This window comes from Peromyscus leucopus, chromosome 9 (genome assembly GCF_004664715.2).
Source record: "Peromyscus leucopus breed LL Stock chromosome 9, UCI_PerLeu_2.1, whole genome shotgun sequence".
Taxonomy (NCBI): Eukaryota; Metazoa; Chordata; class Mammalia; order Rodentia; family Cricetidae; genus Peromyscus; species Peromyscus leucopus.
Window position 1 is genome coordinate 37292622 of NC_051070.1, and position 18092 is coordinate 37310713.

General features: G+C 40.1%; 1 long non-coding RNA gene across 1 annotated transcript in view; it reads left to right on the forward strand.

Moving 5' to 3' along the window:
- The window catches only part of LOC114699714, a 44013-nt gene extending 26275 nt beyond the window's left edge, over nt 1-17738 (forward strand). The window contains exon 4 of the long non-coding RNA XR_003735573.1: nt 17303-17738. This is a non-coding gene — a long non-coding RNA (uncharacterized LOC114699714). The remainder of the gene's footprint in view (nt 1-17302) is intronic.
- The last annotated feature ends 354 nt before the right edge of the window (nt 17739-18092 follow it).

Here is an 18092-nt window from a genome sequence, read left to right on the forward strand (position 1 = left end):
CTAGTTGACAAGAAGCAGTCCTGATGGTGTGTTTTTCGTGTTGTCCTGGACAGTTATTATCCATGGAGGGATGATGGAACCATTGTAAGGCTTCATTGTCAACAAACAAAGGAAACCATTGACAGAAGGACCTGGCTGTGAGTCTTCATCATCTGAAAATATGTAGGTGATAATTTATTCATAATGTCAAGAAATACACTTATATAGAGAGTACCAGAAACTAAAAAGACAATTTCTAGAGAGATGAATGGAATCCTCTTTTAAGAAAACCCTGGGGGCATAAAAGACATAGATACAAACAACTCTGCCTGCAAAGTTATATTAAAAAGAAAAACTCTGGATGTGATGAAGTTTACTTTAATCAAATTTAGTTATAATTTCCTCTTAATATATACACAATGTGATACAAATCATATCTGAATGAGTGAACAGATTTAAAGTAAAAATATTAAGCACTGTGGTACAGTTTGTAGGAGGAGCCCTTCTTGACGGTACATGACTAGCACTGTACTTCATAACTTACAGGGTCTTAGATGTGGTGAAACACAGAATCTCTACTTTTCGGCATATTCCACTGTTTTACTTTTCCTCCAGTATTTTGTTTATTTTTTTTTGAAATATGATAGTTACAAGCTTCTTAAAAAATCTAAGTGGTATCATATGAAAGACTGAGCTGTTATTTTTACTGTTTATTAACAGCTAAAGTGGAAATAATTTCATATGCCAGAGCCCATAGGCATTTTAACAGCTTTCCAGGTCTCTCACCTTCACTGCTGGTTTGGACCTAGCCCCATGCAGTTTGTTTGAAAAGGACCATGGTCCCCGTTTACAGGCTTCTGGAAAGTTTAGTTAAACATTGGAAACATGGAACACAAACCAGGCAGCCAAGTCCTGCACTTCAGCAGGAAGAATATTCCAAAGTTCAATCTGGCAATCTCACTGGCAATTTTTGAGCTGAATTAGTGTGTCAATAAAGATTATGAGTTACATACTATAAAAATTATTACTAGAACATCCAATTCACAATTAAAAGACTTTATGCTAATATAATTAATTTATCTCCTATAAAAGCAGGATAATTCAAATGTTAATTTCCTATCCCTAACTTGTAGCTGTGTAGTGTAATAAGTATGTACACTGTGTATTATCAAGAAACTAGAGACTTTCCTCTGGTAAATGTATATACAAGTATTGACTCATGTAGCGTGTATATACCATTATTTGACATTTGGCATCTAGGTATAATTAGATTACTATTCATATAAAGATCTAAGAAATAATGCCACTGTTTTAGTCCAACACTGAAATCAGTATTCCCCTAGTAAAAGACTTACTTATGTGTGTGCATGTGTGTTTCTGTATATGTATACCTACATATGTGTTGCAGTGCCTGTGGAGGCCAGGAGAGGACATGGATCTCTTGGGGTGGAGTCAAAGGTATTTGTGAGCCATGCAATATGGATGTTGCAATCTGAGTCCTGATTCTCATGACTGAGCAGCAAGCAATCTTAACTACTGAGCTATCTTTCAGCCCTTGAAATCAATATTCCAGCAAAAGAAAAATGAAAGCTATATAAACTGCTATGTATCAATCTGGCATCTAAAACAATTTTACATTTTATTTGTTAGATAATATTAAAATAAATATTTCAGGGTATAATTAAATAGTTTTAACTGCCTTATTTAACAATATACTAAATAGAATTTACTAAATATAAAATTTAGTATATATATCAAATTCTAGAAGAAATCATACAAAAGTTTATTATGGGTTTTATCTATTTTGAAAATTGTATTTTCAGAAACCATTCCAGTTACATTTAAATGATCTACAACAACTTTAGCTGATGGACAGTACCTTCCAGCTGATAGCATTTCTTATGTCTCAGGGATGAGCATTGAAAATGGCTGAAAGAAATGCTTACATTTAGATACATTAAAAGTGGCCATTTTTAGTGCTCAATATTCCCCATGAATGCTCTTTTTACCTTGCTCTCAACAGATTCTCCCTCATGAATAATGGATTCTTTGATAATAGTTAGGAGACAGGAAAAGCTAAAGTCATTAAACAAAAATGATTATGACTCCCACTTACTCCATTTTTATTTCTATTACCATTAGCCCGACTTTATTCCATATCTACATGTACCTAAAAAGGGACCAACATTTTTGTTTTCAGGGCCCAGCTTCACCTGTATCAGGAGCAAATGCAGAACAAGGAAGCTTTGCAAATGCAAAGAACTTAATTGTCTCAAATAGTCATGCAGGGTGGTGCCTCTACCCTTCTGTTTCATTGTTTTGAGGCCCTGAAACTTCTACATTAGTGGCAGAGGGTAACACTGCTGTTTTGGGTTACTGGAGAAGCACGTCTATTTGTGAACTTAGGTGTACTTAGGCAAATCCTTAGGAAAGAATATGCATCAAATCTGGAAATATGAAAACTGGTTCTCTGACAATTGGAGGAAGTCCCTTACCTCCTTGGAAAGCCTTTATTTGTTCCCAAGGCTGTGAGGTTTCCAGTTTGACCCTCAGTGTATAGTCATCAATTAGCATTTGCCCATGAGCACATGAGAGGGCCCCAAAGAGCACAGAGGCACACTGAGGAGACCTGCTGAGTGGTAACAGTAAGGCCTAACTGATGGAAGACTCCAGGATATCTGCTGAGGTGCAAACCTTCATCCGCCTTTCCCCATAATGCTTAAAATAAGTCTATTTTCCATAGTGGTGTGCTGTTTCTTGAATTGTGACTCTCTTCATTAATATGGTATGAGAGTCAATAGGTCTGCAGTTACAGTTCTATCAGAGCAAGTTCTAGAGTGGGATTGCACAATGGGATGACTACAGATAACGATGAGCCATACATTACAAAAAGCTAGAAGGAAGTATTTGAGAAACTTTTGTTATTGAGAGTGAATATTGGAGGAGACAGATTGTATAGGCTGATTAAAAGACTATACAACATGTATGTAAACATTACATTATTTTATTAGTATGTGCAGTTTTATACTTTTATGTATCATTTAAAATAAGTTTAAAAAGAAGAGAAGAAAAACCAGGTTACATGAACCTAATCACCATCAATAGAAGTTTTTAAATTATCTGGCAGTGGCCAGGCAGCAGTGGTGCACACCTTTAATCCTAGCACTCAGGAGGCAGAGCCAGATGGATCTCTGTGAGTTCGAGGCCAGCCTGGCCTACAGAGTGAGATCCAGGACAGGCAACAAAAATTACATGGAGAAACCCTGTCTCGGAAAAACCAAAAAAAAAAAAAAAAAAAAATCTGATAGGGTACAAGGGTTACCAACTGGACTAATTAAATCAAACAATGAGACCCTCATAGGGCTAAAAATACAGTCAGCTCCATTTTTCATGTGACCTCTTCAACTTTGTCGGTCACATTGGCATTAGGGAAGAAAGGAGACAAAAAAAACTCAAGCTTTGCTTGTCCAGTTCTTAGACGCATTCAATAAGGCTTTTGCAACTGGAATGAAGATCTATTGCTTGGAGACTGCTACAATTCTAAGACTCTGGGTCTGGAAGCTGCTGATGCATAACAACCCTGCATAGAAAAGACTGAAATGTTGTCCTCACTGTTTCTGAAAAAGCCAGAGCACAGATTATTCCGTACACCAGAGGGCCCATGAACACGTTATCAGCCTTTTAGACCTCTAGATCTAATCTCCACTCATTTCCTTGGACCAGGCACAGTGTGGTTAGTTTGTGAATTGTCACTTTACTCCTTTGCAAAACTCATATGACAGGAAAGTTTAACAAAGCCATTCGAGGGAGATGTAAGGAGGGTCACTTAGAGGAGGGGCTTTTGTTACCACCCTGGGTATCTTCTCTAGGGCAGGAAGTAGAACGGAATACTTGATGCTATTGTTTAAGGCATGCCTGAATCTATAGTTATAATTTGTTACGCTCTATATTAAAATTTTCTTTGAATAAACTATAATTAATTTATTCCAGAAGAGCAAGTTAAAAGAAATTATGCTTCTTTTCAGATCTTGTGGCCCAGAAAATTGATTCTAACATTCTATTTGTACACTTGAATTTTGATTGTTCCTTTCTCTGTAAGTCATAGTTAGTGATGAGTTTGGGGTGGAGGGCTTATGAAGTGTCTTTTAATGGGTTGAATGTAAAACATTGAGAAAACATACAATAATTTTAACTGATAAAGAGGAGGTGGAGGCACAGAACAGAAGAGAGTTTCTCAGTGTTTTAGAGACCTTGAATTCTATTGTTTCTTTTGCAAAGTTCTTTAGTCACTCCTAACAAGAATCCCACAACTTCAGGTATTTGCGGTTGCCTACTCATCGACGAAGCTGCTCCCTGTGGGCCCTTAATGCAGCCTGCAGGCTGCAGCCATTTTGTGTTTGTTACTTGATTAACAACTCAACGAGCTTCTTGACATTATTTTCCTGCAGGTTAGAGAAGGAAGTGTTTGGCCCATTGACATAGCTGTATTAATCTGAGTTGAGATTGAGGCCAGGTCTACAGGCTCTATGGACACTCCATTTTACTGCCTTTTAGCTGCGGTAGCCACTAGGGTAAATAAAATGAGAGCGGGCAGATCTTTAAGGAACACAACCCACCTTCCACTAAGAAGCAAGTTCCACCTGATTGCTATGGTCATGACATGTGGAAGGTGGCTGAACCCTAAAAGCCCAGCCTAAACTTGAAGGCTCAAGAAAACCTTCTGGACTGTATTAGTTGAAATGCTGAGGCTTGTGTCTGGTATGTATCTTCCAGTCTCATTGTTTGGACACTTGGTCTTCAGCTCTTGGTGCTATCTCAAGGCCAGGATGCTGGTAGAAGAGGTGGGGCCTTGTTGAAAGATGAAGAATACTATCTGATATGCATTGAAGGTTCTGCCCACCTGCAGTTTGGCTCTAACTTCTGTATGTGGTCCTGTCATGGGAGGGGCTCCTGCAGCTGTAGATTGAGGTGTGCCTGCTGCTGGGTCTTCTGTGTGGGTTAATTTTATGTCAATTTGACACAAGCTAGAGACATACCTGGGAAGACAGATCTCTAATTGATGGGGGGAAAAGCCTTCTCAAGATTGGCCTTTAGACAAATCTCTGGTTCATTTTCTTGATTGGTGATTGATGTGGATAGGCCTATCCTACTGTGGCAGGTACCACCCCTGGGCAGGTAATCCTGAATTGTGCAGAGAAAGCAGGCTGAGCAAGTCATGAGGAGTAAGACAGTAAACAACATTCTTCTGCATCAGTTCCTGTCTGGAGTGCCTACCCTAACTTCCCTGAGAGTTGTTAGGTCAAATAAACCCTTTCCTCTTCAAGCTGTTTTTTTTTTGTCATAATGTTTTTATCACAGCAATAGAAACCATGAGATGTCTCTTTCCTGCTGTAATGAATTGAACTGGCCTGAAACCATTAGCTAAAATAGGCCTTTACCCACTTAAGTTGCTTTTTGCCATGCATTTTATCACAGTGATGAAAAAGTAACCAATACACAAATCATGCTTAATTATCCGTAGCCCCCATTAGAGTGTAAAACTTGTGAGTGCCCCACTTGTTTTTCTCAATGCCTAGCAAAAATTCCATCACTGAAATACTCGTTGAAGAAATAAAAACTGTTCATTAGCCTCCTAAGTGACTTTGGAAAATTATATGACCCCGACTCTTAGTTTCCCAGAGTGAAAAATGGTAAGTTTTCTGGAAGGATCTCTAAGATTCCTTCTACCCTTTTATTAGCTGTAAGCTGCCTGACCTCCTAGACCTAAATTATAGGAAAGGTCTCAAGTTATTGCTGGAGAAGAAGAATGGACTTCATCTTAATTCCATTATTGTTTTGGCCCCTGAGTTTATGCAGAATGTCTGTCCATTGTGTGTGTGCATTTTTAGTGGTCAATATAAAATATGAAAGGACAACTATAGCTGGTTTATTACCATGTTCATTTGCCCTTGTGAAAGGCAGAGTCCCATATGTGTTTGTGAGTTAAAGTCCAAATGTTTCATAGCTGCTTCCATTTAAAGATGGTGGACAAAGATTCAAATCTACCAGGAGCCATAGAATCACACACTGTTTGGAACTTCAAGTACTCCAGTGATACTCTGAAGCTGAGGATATTTGAGATCCCTAGCAGTGGGGTGATTTTCCCAGGGTCCCATGGGCAGGAAGTGGCAGAACTGAAAACAGGTCCCTGGCTTCTGACACTAGGGCCATTGCATTCTCCGTTCCCCGTGTAGCTCCCAACAATTTAATCATCTTTACTTGCTAAGCCCAGCATCCTGAATTCCTACATCTTTGAATATACACAAAATTTATCCTTTACTCCAACCCCAGAACAAAGGCTTGAAACAATAATGATAGATACATGCTCTCCTCAATGTGACATCAACACAATGATAATATTGCAAAGGGGTCACAGTCACTAGGATTCACAGTGCACCTATCTTTGTTTAATATCCTTGAAAAGTTGATTAGGAAGGAAGAATTTCCTGCCTTTTCTTACATTCTATATTAGAAAGGATTCTCTAGAAGAACAGAACTGATGAAATGCATACATATTGTGAAAGGGGATCATTAGATTGGTTTACATGATAGCGACTGAGTAGCTCAATAATGGCCATCTTTACTCTGGAGAGAGAGAGAGGATCCAGTAGCCTCTCAGTCTATGCAGTTTGACACTTCAACAGACTCAATAGGCACCAAAGGTCTGGAAGATTCCTGGAGAGTTTGTGGTCTTCAGTTTACATAAGAAGGCTGAAGGAGCTGAAGTCTCATGTCAGCAGTGGACAGTGGCAGCAGCATTGAAAACACTCACCAGCAAGCAGCAGAGGCAGGCAGGAAACACTGATGTGGTGCTCTTTAAGTCTGGACCACTTGTTGGAGAGGGCTGCCCATTCTCAGGAGGGTCTTTTGCCCTCTGTCAATCCTTTCTGGAAATACCCTTAAGAAACATGCCTAGAGGTTTTTCTTTTAGTTGATTCTAGATCCTGTCAATTTGACCATCAAGATTAACGACCACATTTCCTTCAAGTAATTAAGTTACTGTATTAACCAGAATATCTGAGTATTTTCTCTCAAGGCTGTCAAGTCCCCCAGGACAATGACCATGGTACCCTCTTTGAAGATCCATAACTATCATAATAGCTGTCAAGCTTGGAGCACCCACCCGAGGATGTTGAATAAATAAATGTAAGGGTATAGAAACTGAAGTGCTTCATCTCAATTGAATTAACAGTGATGGAAGCCAAACACGTTCTTACAGAAACAAACGAAAACTTAATTCTGCTAGTGACAGAGCATGCAGAAAGTCCAGCCTCCTTCCCCATTTGAGACTCCCCTGCCAGGCTTGCTGAGTTTAACTTCAGGAGATTGGAATTTTATCTGCAGTCATTTAGTGGATCCCATCTCTCCAGCTCCATCAGCTGTCAGGCTGCTTTCTTTTTAATGCAACATGACAAACTATTTTAATAATGCATTTGTTTTACAATAAGATTCTCTTAAGTCTAGTTCCGATAGTAGTTTGGGAGCACAATGTGCTTATCGTCTTCAAATATTACTGTGGAAGAAGAGCTAAATCTGAATATTTTGCTATCCTTCTGATAAATTTCTATCACAGACCCTCATGTGAATAGTACAATTTAGCCAATGGCCTCTTATAGATAATAGACCAATGTTTCAGAATTAAATAGAGCAGAGTCCATACATCTTTTAAAATCATCAAGTACAAAGTCCTCCTGGTCACATAAATATAAATGAAAGCTTGATTGTATTGCAGTCTGCAGGCATTGCGCTTGTGATGATAGCCAGCATGCCAACATAAGCTATTGATTATTAAAGACAGATATGAATTTTTCCAGGAGTGTCTCCAGAGTTTGTACTCTTTAGTTTTCTCTTGCGGGTCATATTTTATAAAATCTATACCTGCCACCACACACACTACCCCTGTGCAAAGGGAGAGAGCTTTCTTAGAAGGCCAGGGCAGTGCCTTGGATACCCACTCAAGGTCAAGCTGAAAGGCTTGCTGTTCTCCCTCATCTGACCATGTGATGGCACTGTGTGCTCAGTACACGAAGAGCACGGTGGCAATTGTGGGGTGGTCCCGGGAGGTCAGATGGGGTGTTGCCATTGCTTTTTTTCTGGCTCAAACCACATAACCGTAGTTTGGAAGCACGATATGCTTATCTTCAAATATTATGGCTGAAGAAAATCTAAATCTGAGCATTTCTGTATCATTCTGTTATATGAATTTCTATCACAAATCATCAGTGGCCTGTAGCATGAATCTTATAAGTTCTTATTAACAAAATCAAACCTGAGGCAGTTATTGGTGTCCATGCTGGTAGATCAGAGAGACAGAACAAGCCACAGCTATCTCACCTTGCCAGTTCCTCAGCTGGTCTTTTCTCCTCAGACTGGAGGCCTCTGAGTCTTCATCTGGAATGGGTCTCAGCTGAATTACTGCTGAAAAGCCTGAATGCTTAACCAGCCAAAATCTTAACCAGCCCAAATGCCTAACCAGCCCAAAATCTTCTAGTTTCTGGTCACGCCTTATATATCTTCCTGCTTTCTACCACCACTCCCTGGGATTAAAGGCTGGCTTTCTGGGATTAAAGGCGTGTCACCATGCTTGGCTGTTTCCAATGTGGCCTTGAACTCACAGAGATCCAGAGGGATTTCTATCTCTGGAATGCTAGGATTAAAGGTGTGAGTGCCACCATATTCTAGCCTTTGTATCTAGTGGCTGTCTGTTCTCTGACCCCAGATAAATTTATTAGAATACACAATATTTTGGGGGACACAATACCCCCACATCTCCTCTCTTTTTGTCTAAAATTAAAAAAGCTTATAACTAATACAAGAAAAACTATCTTCAATAAGTATATGCAATATACAGTCAAGATTACATTAACAATGTCTAGTCCATTAACATTTGACAAATCCAGACAAAAAAAACTCCATTATATATATTAACAATGTCCAGTCCAGTAACATCTGATAAACTCAGACCAAAAAATTTTCATTACTTATCTTATTTAAAACAAGCAGTTCCTTTTTAAAAGTAGATTCCATAATCTCCCTTTTTATCTTATCATATCCATATTCTTTTTTCTTTCATAATACATTCAGTAGTCTACCTTTTGTCATTTTTATATCTTCCCCTTTTCTTCAGTGTAGATTCAATGATCTACCTATTTATCCTATTATTTCTTTATCTTTTTTTTTTTCAGAGTAGATTCGATGATCTATCTCATATCTATATTCTCTTTTTCTTTTTGCTTTCTAGGGGTGAAGATATCTTTAGGGAATCTTGAAAAGAAAATTTTTGGGTTAATTGTCAAGTCCTGTATCATTTGTCCATTCTCTGCATAAAAGGAAAGTTCAGGGCTTGTTTCAAGTCCTTGTTCGAGTAGTCTGTCAGGCTGTATCATCTCAACTAGTCCTCTCGAAATTGTCCTGACCAGTTTGTAGTCCAAAGTCGATTCTTCCATGGTGTTAATCGGCTTAATGGCTTTATCATAGTCCATGTGGAATCATCGTTGTAGGATCCTGTCATCTTTTTGAAGATTTCAAAGTCACTGTTAGGCATGGTCATGGTTTCCTGCAGACTTTTTTTTTTTTTTTTTTTTTTTTTTTTTTTTTGCCTCCTCTGTGGTTTGGAGCAATCATAGTCTGATAAATGTCTGTCTCTCGGAACCATGAACATTCTTCCCTAGAACAGAAAATCTTCACAATAATTTCTCCCCACCATTTGTCTTGCCAAACTTTTCCAAACTGACCTTTGCCGATGCTTTCTTGTAACACGATGGTCCTGGCAATTCTTCTCTGAACCAGCAGCAGTAAACCCTTCATTCCAGGTAGCAGCATCACCGCAGTCACCAACACGATGAGAAGGAGCTGGCAACGAGGAGCAGTAGCCACTGCTTCCATGGTCCCACCACTGATTGTGGTTCAGTCTGGGCCAAAGCTTCTCCCAAGCCTTCTAGGCCGGCCTCAAACTCGGGATCCTCCTGCCTCTGCCTCCTTCAGCAAATCCTACCGGTGTGCACCACCACAACCGGCTGAGTGTAGCTTGGGCCTGAGCTGGGGCTCACAAGGCCACAGGCAAACAGCTTTTTCATGAATTCCTAACACGAACGTTGGGCGCCAGATGTAGCATGAATCTTATAAGTTCTTATTAACAAAATCAAACCTGAGGCAGTTATTGGTGTCCATGCTGGTAGATCAGAGAGACAGAACAAGCCACAGCTATCTCACCTTGCCAGTTCCTCAGCTGGTCTTTTCTCCTCAGACTGGAGGCCTCTGAGTCTTCATCTGGAATGGGTCTCAGCTGAATTACTGCTGAAAAGCCTGAATGCTTAACCAGCCAAAATCTTAACCAGCCAAATGCCTAACCAGCCCAAAATCTTCTAGTTTCTGGTCACGCCTTATATATCTTCCTGCTTTCTACCACCACTCCCTGGGATTAAAGGCTGGCTTTCTGGGATTAAAGGCGTGTCACCATGCTTGGCTGTTTCCAATGTGGCCTTGAACTCACAGAGATCCAGAGGGATTTCTATCTCTGGAATGCTAGGATTAAAGGTGTGAGTGCCACCATATTCTAGCCTTTGTATCTAGTGGCTGTCTGTTCTCTGACCCCAGATAAATTTATTAGAATACACAATATTTTGGGGGACACAATACCCCCACAGTGGCCTCTTACATATAGTAGACCAATCAATACATTTGAAGTGAACAGAGCCAGGTCCATGTATCTCGCATACCTGTGCAAGGCCCAAACCATGCATTTTCTTCAACTTTCTCCCTCAAAACCCCAATTATAATTTCCAGAATTCCTTGTCGATTTTCCTGCAGTGTGTTTCTCAACAGTACGCTTTGAGCAGATCAAGAACCATCTTTATGAAGAAGCTGTGTCTGCTTGCAAAAGATCACCACAGCTGGCTCTGCTGACAGTTCATAGTCTCTCATAGAAGGACAGGGGTGTCGAGAGTCACTGCACTGTAACCTGAGTATCAGCCAGTCCTCCCAATAAGGAATAAGCAATCCTAATTGCATGGGATATTGGGGTTTGAGGGAGGGACTAGTGAATATAGGCTGAAGAGGACTAGAAGAAAAGAACTCTATGCAACCATGGGGGAGTTATCATCCATGCTGGGTGTAGAGTTTTCAGGGCAGCTGCATTAGGGTCACCCTTGCTTCTGCCCGTAACCCCTCACCCATGCTCTGTAAGTAAGCCTAATAAACTCATTGGTTTCCCAAGTGATACTTTGATGGGCTTGAACTTTGGTTTGACATTGGAATCTTATAAATAACAGGGAGCCATTGTTTAGTCCTCCCAGCCCTGGGAAGAAAAATTCTGGTAATGCAAGTCAATACAAAATTTACTGTGTGGTGATTCTTCAGGTAGAGTTGGAAGAACTAAGGACTCACAGATATATACAACAAGTGGCACTGGCAGAAAACATGGCCTAAAATGGATTTCTTCCATAATCTTAGGGATACAGTCTATTCACTGGTGGCTCTAGAAACTTCATATTGTTTAAGCATGTGAAATTGATACAGATGATTCTCAAGGATTCTCTAATGTGGTTCAACCTAACAGAAGAGGTTTAGGTACAGCAAGTTGCCATGGGTTGGGACTTGAGAGGCTTGAAGTTGAGATTTAAGAGAAAGTCAACTAAGTCTCATGTTCTAATTTTATATTGATCCCACAAGGAAGTAGTAGTGGAATTCAGGGGAGAGCCATTGCAACCCCCTCTATAGCCAGCACTTGATACCAACTGTATCCTCTGGGTTTGAAAGAGGGAGGTGAATGAGAGAGTAACCCCAAATAACCATCTACCATCAACATCAGTTCAGCCTATGTTCATTCAAAGCCTCTTCTTCTCTCTCCGGGTCTTCCTGTCATCCATTTGTCAGTGACCTGAAGAAGACAGGAAGAGACACATTCCTCATCAATTAGAAAATATCTCTCAAAATATATCAGCTGTAAATATAGTACAAATTCAGCGAAGCAGAATTAGGCGTATGAGTCATACGCTGTGATTTCAGGAGTATAAGCACTCAGAGGAGAAATTCTTCAACATAAAAGAATGTATTTTGAAAGTCAAAGAAAATGCACTTCCGGCACTTGGTGGTGGTGGTGTGTGTATTCTGTGTAGCACAAGAGTCCTGCAAAAACAGACTGTATGGCATAGATAGGGCTTTATGGCTCCTGTTAGGCTTTTTCCAGACACTCTCTCTTCTGCAACTGCGCATGTGTGTCGGTATGTATGTATGCACGCATGCATGCATGGATGTATTTGTGTGTGTATGTATGTGTGAGATCTCTATGTGTGTGTGTTCTTCCCCACCCCACCCCCAGTCGCTCTGTGTGTGGTGACACCTGTTTAGCCTATAAGGAATTTAGTCACAGAATTCTCATTGAGAGTACTTTAAAAACAATCTTGCTCCCCAGGCTCAACCTTGAATACCAATTCTAGCTATAGTCACTTAGCAGAAGGGAAAGGCTTCCTCCTCATGTGATAACATACACAGCATAAGATCACCCATGGCCCTTTGTCCAAAGGGGTCCTGGGATGTTAAAACAGTTCATTCTACAATTTATGTTCCCTATAAAGTGTAAGTACCCCTAGAAAGGGTGGTATATTTCCTTTTAAATTTTCTCACCTGCAGACTCTATTTCATCATCAAATCCTGCTGGTTTTCAAGGATTTTTCTCTTCTTGCTGTGCCTGCATTCACTGTCTATTTCAGTCTAATCTCTTTTGTTCCAGCCTTCTGAAGCTGCCCCCTAATGGTGTTGATCACTCCAGAATAGCCAGTATGATCTCTAACCTTTCAAACTGACCAGCCACTCTACCATCCACAGCCCTTTCTTCACAATCTAGTAAGCGTTCCATATATAAATCTCTGTCCCATCCCAGGGCTTGAGGCATCTCTTGCACTATCCTTCACACTTAGAGTTGCAACAGACAGCAGGATATTTTATCCTTCCTCCCTTGGATCAGAATGCCTCTTCTTTCAAGAATGTTTTCATTAAACTAGGAGCCGTATGAATTTTCATATGTTCTCACAACAGTGAGCTGTGCTTGAGTTCTTTCTCCCACTCATTTCCCTTTGCCTATTCCACTGTAACAATAGCTACCTTGGATCTACTTTAACATAAAGACTAGATTCCCACAAGCTGGACTTTGGACTGTGGATATAGGAGTTCAAGAGGATGTTGTAATTGGTGTAGCTGTTGAATAATATTCCTTAGATAGAAAAGAATGCTTAACTGGGAGAGCAGTGGGTCCTGTATGTCAATTTGTTTCAGTCTGGGACAGTCCATTATTCAACATCCTCAAATAATTAAAGAACACCAGTCTAGAGAAAAGCATGTATGTATGTATTCCAGTTATATTTTTAAAAAGAAAATTTCCTTCCACTCTAGACTATTTCTAATTGCATGGTATTTTCAATAAATTGCTTTTCTTTTGTACATTTGCATTCATGATTCAAAACCTTCACTGAATTTTTAAGCCATTCTTGATCTTTTAATGGAACCGTGTTATTATCAAAAACAGACATTCAATAGTCCATTGAGAACATTTATACCTAAGCTTCAAAGTTTTTGAGAGATGTCAGATTACAGAAATGATTGCTTTTATCATAGATCTATTACTAAAGAACAAAGTCAGAAAATTTGTCAACATAAGTCAGAAAAGGATAAAACAACAATTGCAGCAACTAAAACAGATATAACAAAATATCCAAAGGAATTATATGCAGACCACAGTCAATCTTGAATATATATTTCTATCTAACCCTTAAAGCATACATAGATGTATGCTGACAGATTAATGTTCTATCAAATGCTCAGGTAAAACTCATCCATGTAATAATAAGACTGCAGATATGAAAGAATGTTTTATTTTAAAGAAAAATGATCATAAATAAGCCGAAACTGGGAAAATGTGTAAAGCTGATATGAGAGACTTGTAAATATCCCTCCTGATACCTAGATACACATGCCTTTGTAATGAATGAACTAAAGCTTGTACTCTTAAAGATAAATGTGAAAGAGGATATATTTCTAGTAAGAAGAATAATTTAATGCAATATTTTCTTACCCTTTTTCCTTTGATTATTCTTCTCCCATACAATACATCCCCACCAAAGCCTCCCTCCCCTCCTCTCCTCCCACTCACCACCCCGAATCCATTGCTACTCTGTTTCCTGTCAGAAGAGTAGAACTTTCAGTAATATCACCTTACCATGGCATAACAAAATACAATAGAACTAGGCACCCCCCCCCCCCATATCAAGACTGTGCAAGGCAACCAAGTAGGAGGGAAAGGGTCCCACATACAGGTAAAAGAGTCAGAGAAACCCCTACTCCCATTGTTAGGAGTCTCACGAGAACCCCAACTAAACAACCACAGCATGTATGCAGAGGGCCTTGCACAGGCCCACACAGGCTCTGTGGTTGCCAGCTTCAGTCACTGTGAGCCCCTACGAGCCCTGCTTAGTTGACTCTGTGGACAGTGCTCTCCTAGGGTCCTCAACCCCTCTGGCTCCTACAGTCCCTCCTCCCCCTCTTCTGCGGAGCTCCCTGAGCTCTTCCTAACATTTGGCTGTGGATCTCTGCATCTGCTCCCGTCAGCTGCTCTCATGCCACATTTTCAAGCTTTTCTCCACCGCCCCCCCTTGCAGGCTCAGTTTTCTGAGCATATTACACCCAAGGGTGAGTGGGTAAATGCTTGTTTTGGGATCAGGCTCCCTCTACTTGGTTGAGGAAATAATGACTGAAGCTACAAGAATTGAGGGCAGTAAAAATGGAAGAAGGAAAGGAAGGAACTAGAAGGGAAAGGAAAGAAGAAAGGGAGAGAAAGGAGGAGAAGGCCTAGGGAGATAGTTGTTTCCTTGGTAAAGTACATAATATGTTAACAGCAGGACCTGAATTTGATCCCTAGAACCAGGACAGAAATGCCCAAGAAAGGCAGCAAAGTTGGAATCTGAAATTGTTGCCTGGCCATTGAGCACTCTTCTGGCAGGAAAACAGGGAAAAAATGAGGGTTCTGTGTTTGTCAGAGTCAAGGAGACAAGGAAAATTCTCCATGGAACCCAGGGAAGTCTCAGTGATGTCTCCTGGTTTTCCTTTATCCACTGATAAAATACATTGTAGTGACTCTCCACACATTAGACTTTCAGGGGATTATAGGTCTTGGAAATAAAATTTGGACTTTCCCACCAGATAGCACTAACCAGCTGAGATACTACATGGTATCAATTGGCACATAGAATTGGCAGAAATAAGATAAAATAAAAAATACCATATTTGTGTCTAGTTCAGAGATAAAGACTCTTGTATTTTCTTCATTACTATTTCATACATATATTCACATTCTAACTTTTCCTCCCAGCACATGCCATTATAGGATCATTATTCTTAGAGTGTGCTCTGGTATCATTCTGTGGCTGTGATAAAGCACGCTGACCAAAAACAGCTTTGATGAGCAAGGGGTTGATTTAGCTTACACTGTCAGGAAATTCGGGGCAGGAACTCAGGGAAGGAATCTGGAGGCAGAAACCATGAAGGTACTGCTTGCTGGCTTGCCCCCTGACTCTGTCACTGGCTCACTAGCTACCCTTTTTATATAGCATAGGCCTTCTTGCCCAGGGATGATGATACTGCCCACAGTGGGCTGGCCCTACTATATCAATTAACAATCAAGAAAATCCCCTTCCAGACATATCCACAGGCCAAGCTGAGCTATGCAACTCCTCAGTTGAGGCTCTCTTGTCAGATGAAGTTGACCATAAGCTAACTAGGGCAGAAGTATCAGGAATACCATTGGTGGGTCAAAGGTCTCTTCTAAACATTTTAACATTTTGTGTAATATACGACTGGAATCTTTTTCTATTTCGAAGACTGGGAGGAATAATACTGGAAACAACCTATATCCTTCTTGATTACAATATATTCTTCTGGTTTTGGAAGCTGGGCTCAGTGTTGTTTCTCTCAAAGCTGCTAGAGAACTTAGTTGGTGTTTCTGAGTTCCGTATGTTAGCTGTTGTCACGACCTGGGCTGTGTTTCCAAGCTCTCGATGTGTTGTCAAACAACTGAAGATGTACATATGAGTTGCAGAAAAGCAGAGGATTTTATTCGAAGACAAGGTGAAGGTACATGTTAGACATACTGCAGTAGATTGCAAGTAAGATGACTCAAGAGTACTGGGTAAGTGTTTGAGGCTTTCTTTGATGGGTCCAGGAGAAGGAGGAAGAGTTAATTGCTAAGGGACAAGCTAGGGGTATTTTCCTGTTTTGATTGATAGACCTAGATTATGTGAGCCTTTCTTTATTCCACATCCTTTCCCGTGATACATCTGATTCCAATTCTATGCATAGGCATAAGAGGATACAATTTGCCTTATTGTGTATCTACCCCAGAGCAGTCTTGGTTGTATCAACACCCTGTGCCTAGTTCCCAAATATGTTCCAGAATGTACTTCACTCTCAAAGGAGAGTTACCAGGAGGGAGCTATAGTCAGAGTGGCCATCAGCCTTTGGAGAGGGGTTTATGTGCAGGTTTCAGGTCACTAAGTCCTTTGGTGAGAAAAGGGTATATGTGTAGTCAAACCAAGCACAGCAGTTAGCTTTGTGCTTGTAAGCAGTCCTTTGCTTGTGTACCTTCTCTGTCTCTTTGCTCATTGGTGGGCTAGCTAATGCTTTCTCTTAAATTATCTTTCTATCCTTCTTACTGCTCATCTTCTTGAACATGGCAAGGAAGGTTCTGGAGGAATGTTCTTTGAATCTACTGTTTAGATCTAAGCTTTTGTGGGTGGTAAAACGTTTCTTTATATTTCCGAAATAAAGCCATAGTTAATTCCATTATTTTGACTTCCAAGTCTTTTCTGAAGCTGTGATTACTCTTCTTCATAGTGTTTGCACCTTTAAAATATTTGCAGATTTTTATTGAGTCTTAGAATTACAAATATTTATCCCTATTAACCTTTCTGTTTGCATCACCCTTGGTGATTATCAATATAGCTCTGTGCTCTGTTCTGACTGCCCACAGGGCTCCAGACTGGTTGTGCCATTCCCAATTCAATCCTATTAGATTTAGGATAAAGGGACAACTGGTGCTCTCCATGAAGTTGTATCTTCATGTTTACCTCAAAATGGACTTTTCTCTTTGGAGGACATTGCAGCTTTCACATAACATCTCCCAATGTGAGTGTTGCTCTGTATTATGTTCAGATATTTTCTGTATTTCCTTGTTTTGCCTTCTCTGTATTTTTAACTACCATGAACTTATTTTTTTACTATTTTATTATTTACTCAGATTATCAACAATTCTGAATTTGGCATCATGTGCAGACTTCAGCGAAGGACATTTTCTGTCCCTGCAAGATCATAATAGAGACATCAGCTGTAGCATCTTGGAAAGTTGTGAGGACACTTCTTCATCTTAAAAGCAAAGATGGCAAAGAGTTCCCTGCTACTAAGCAATCCTCTCCCTGTTCGCTTGACTTCCTGGCCTTCCCAAGTGTCTGCTGAGAGGGAGCTCACCCCTTTAGCAGAAACTTGGCTGCATGCTGCTTCTTGTCATGTTTTCACTGTGTTAAAATGAGTTTTCCTAAATAAAAAATATATTACTGGATTGTGTTAAATTGACCTGAAAAATGTCAAATATTTCTAAAAAATTGAAGTGCTGATGTTTACGGAGCCAGGTAGGCAAAGAGCTGGGGAATAAAAGATTTTATTATTGAAAAACTGATTTTGAGGGAGCGGTTTATGTTCTTAGAAGAAATAGGTAGTAGGTTGGTAGGGAGGGAGTGAGGGAGGGAGAGAGAGGGAGGGAGGGAGGGAGGGAGGGGGAGGGAGGGAGAGAGAGAGAGAGAGAGAGAGAGAGAGAGAGAGATGATTTGGATGAATTTTCCCCCTTTCTCTCTTCTGTCCTCTCAGGTCCCCATACTGTCCTACACCCACCTGATGTCCTCAGTTTGGGCAATAAAAAAAATACTTTCTAAATTTTACAACATCCAGACTCCTTATTTGAATGCAGTAGTAAACCTATAGTATAACAATTAAACAAGGAAATTTTCTTCTTTATTTTTTGCCTGTTTCTCTGT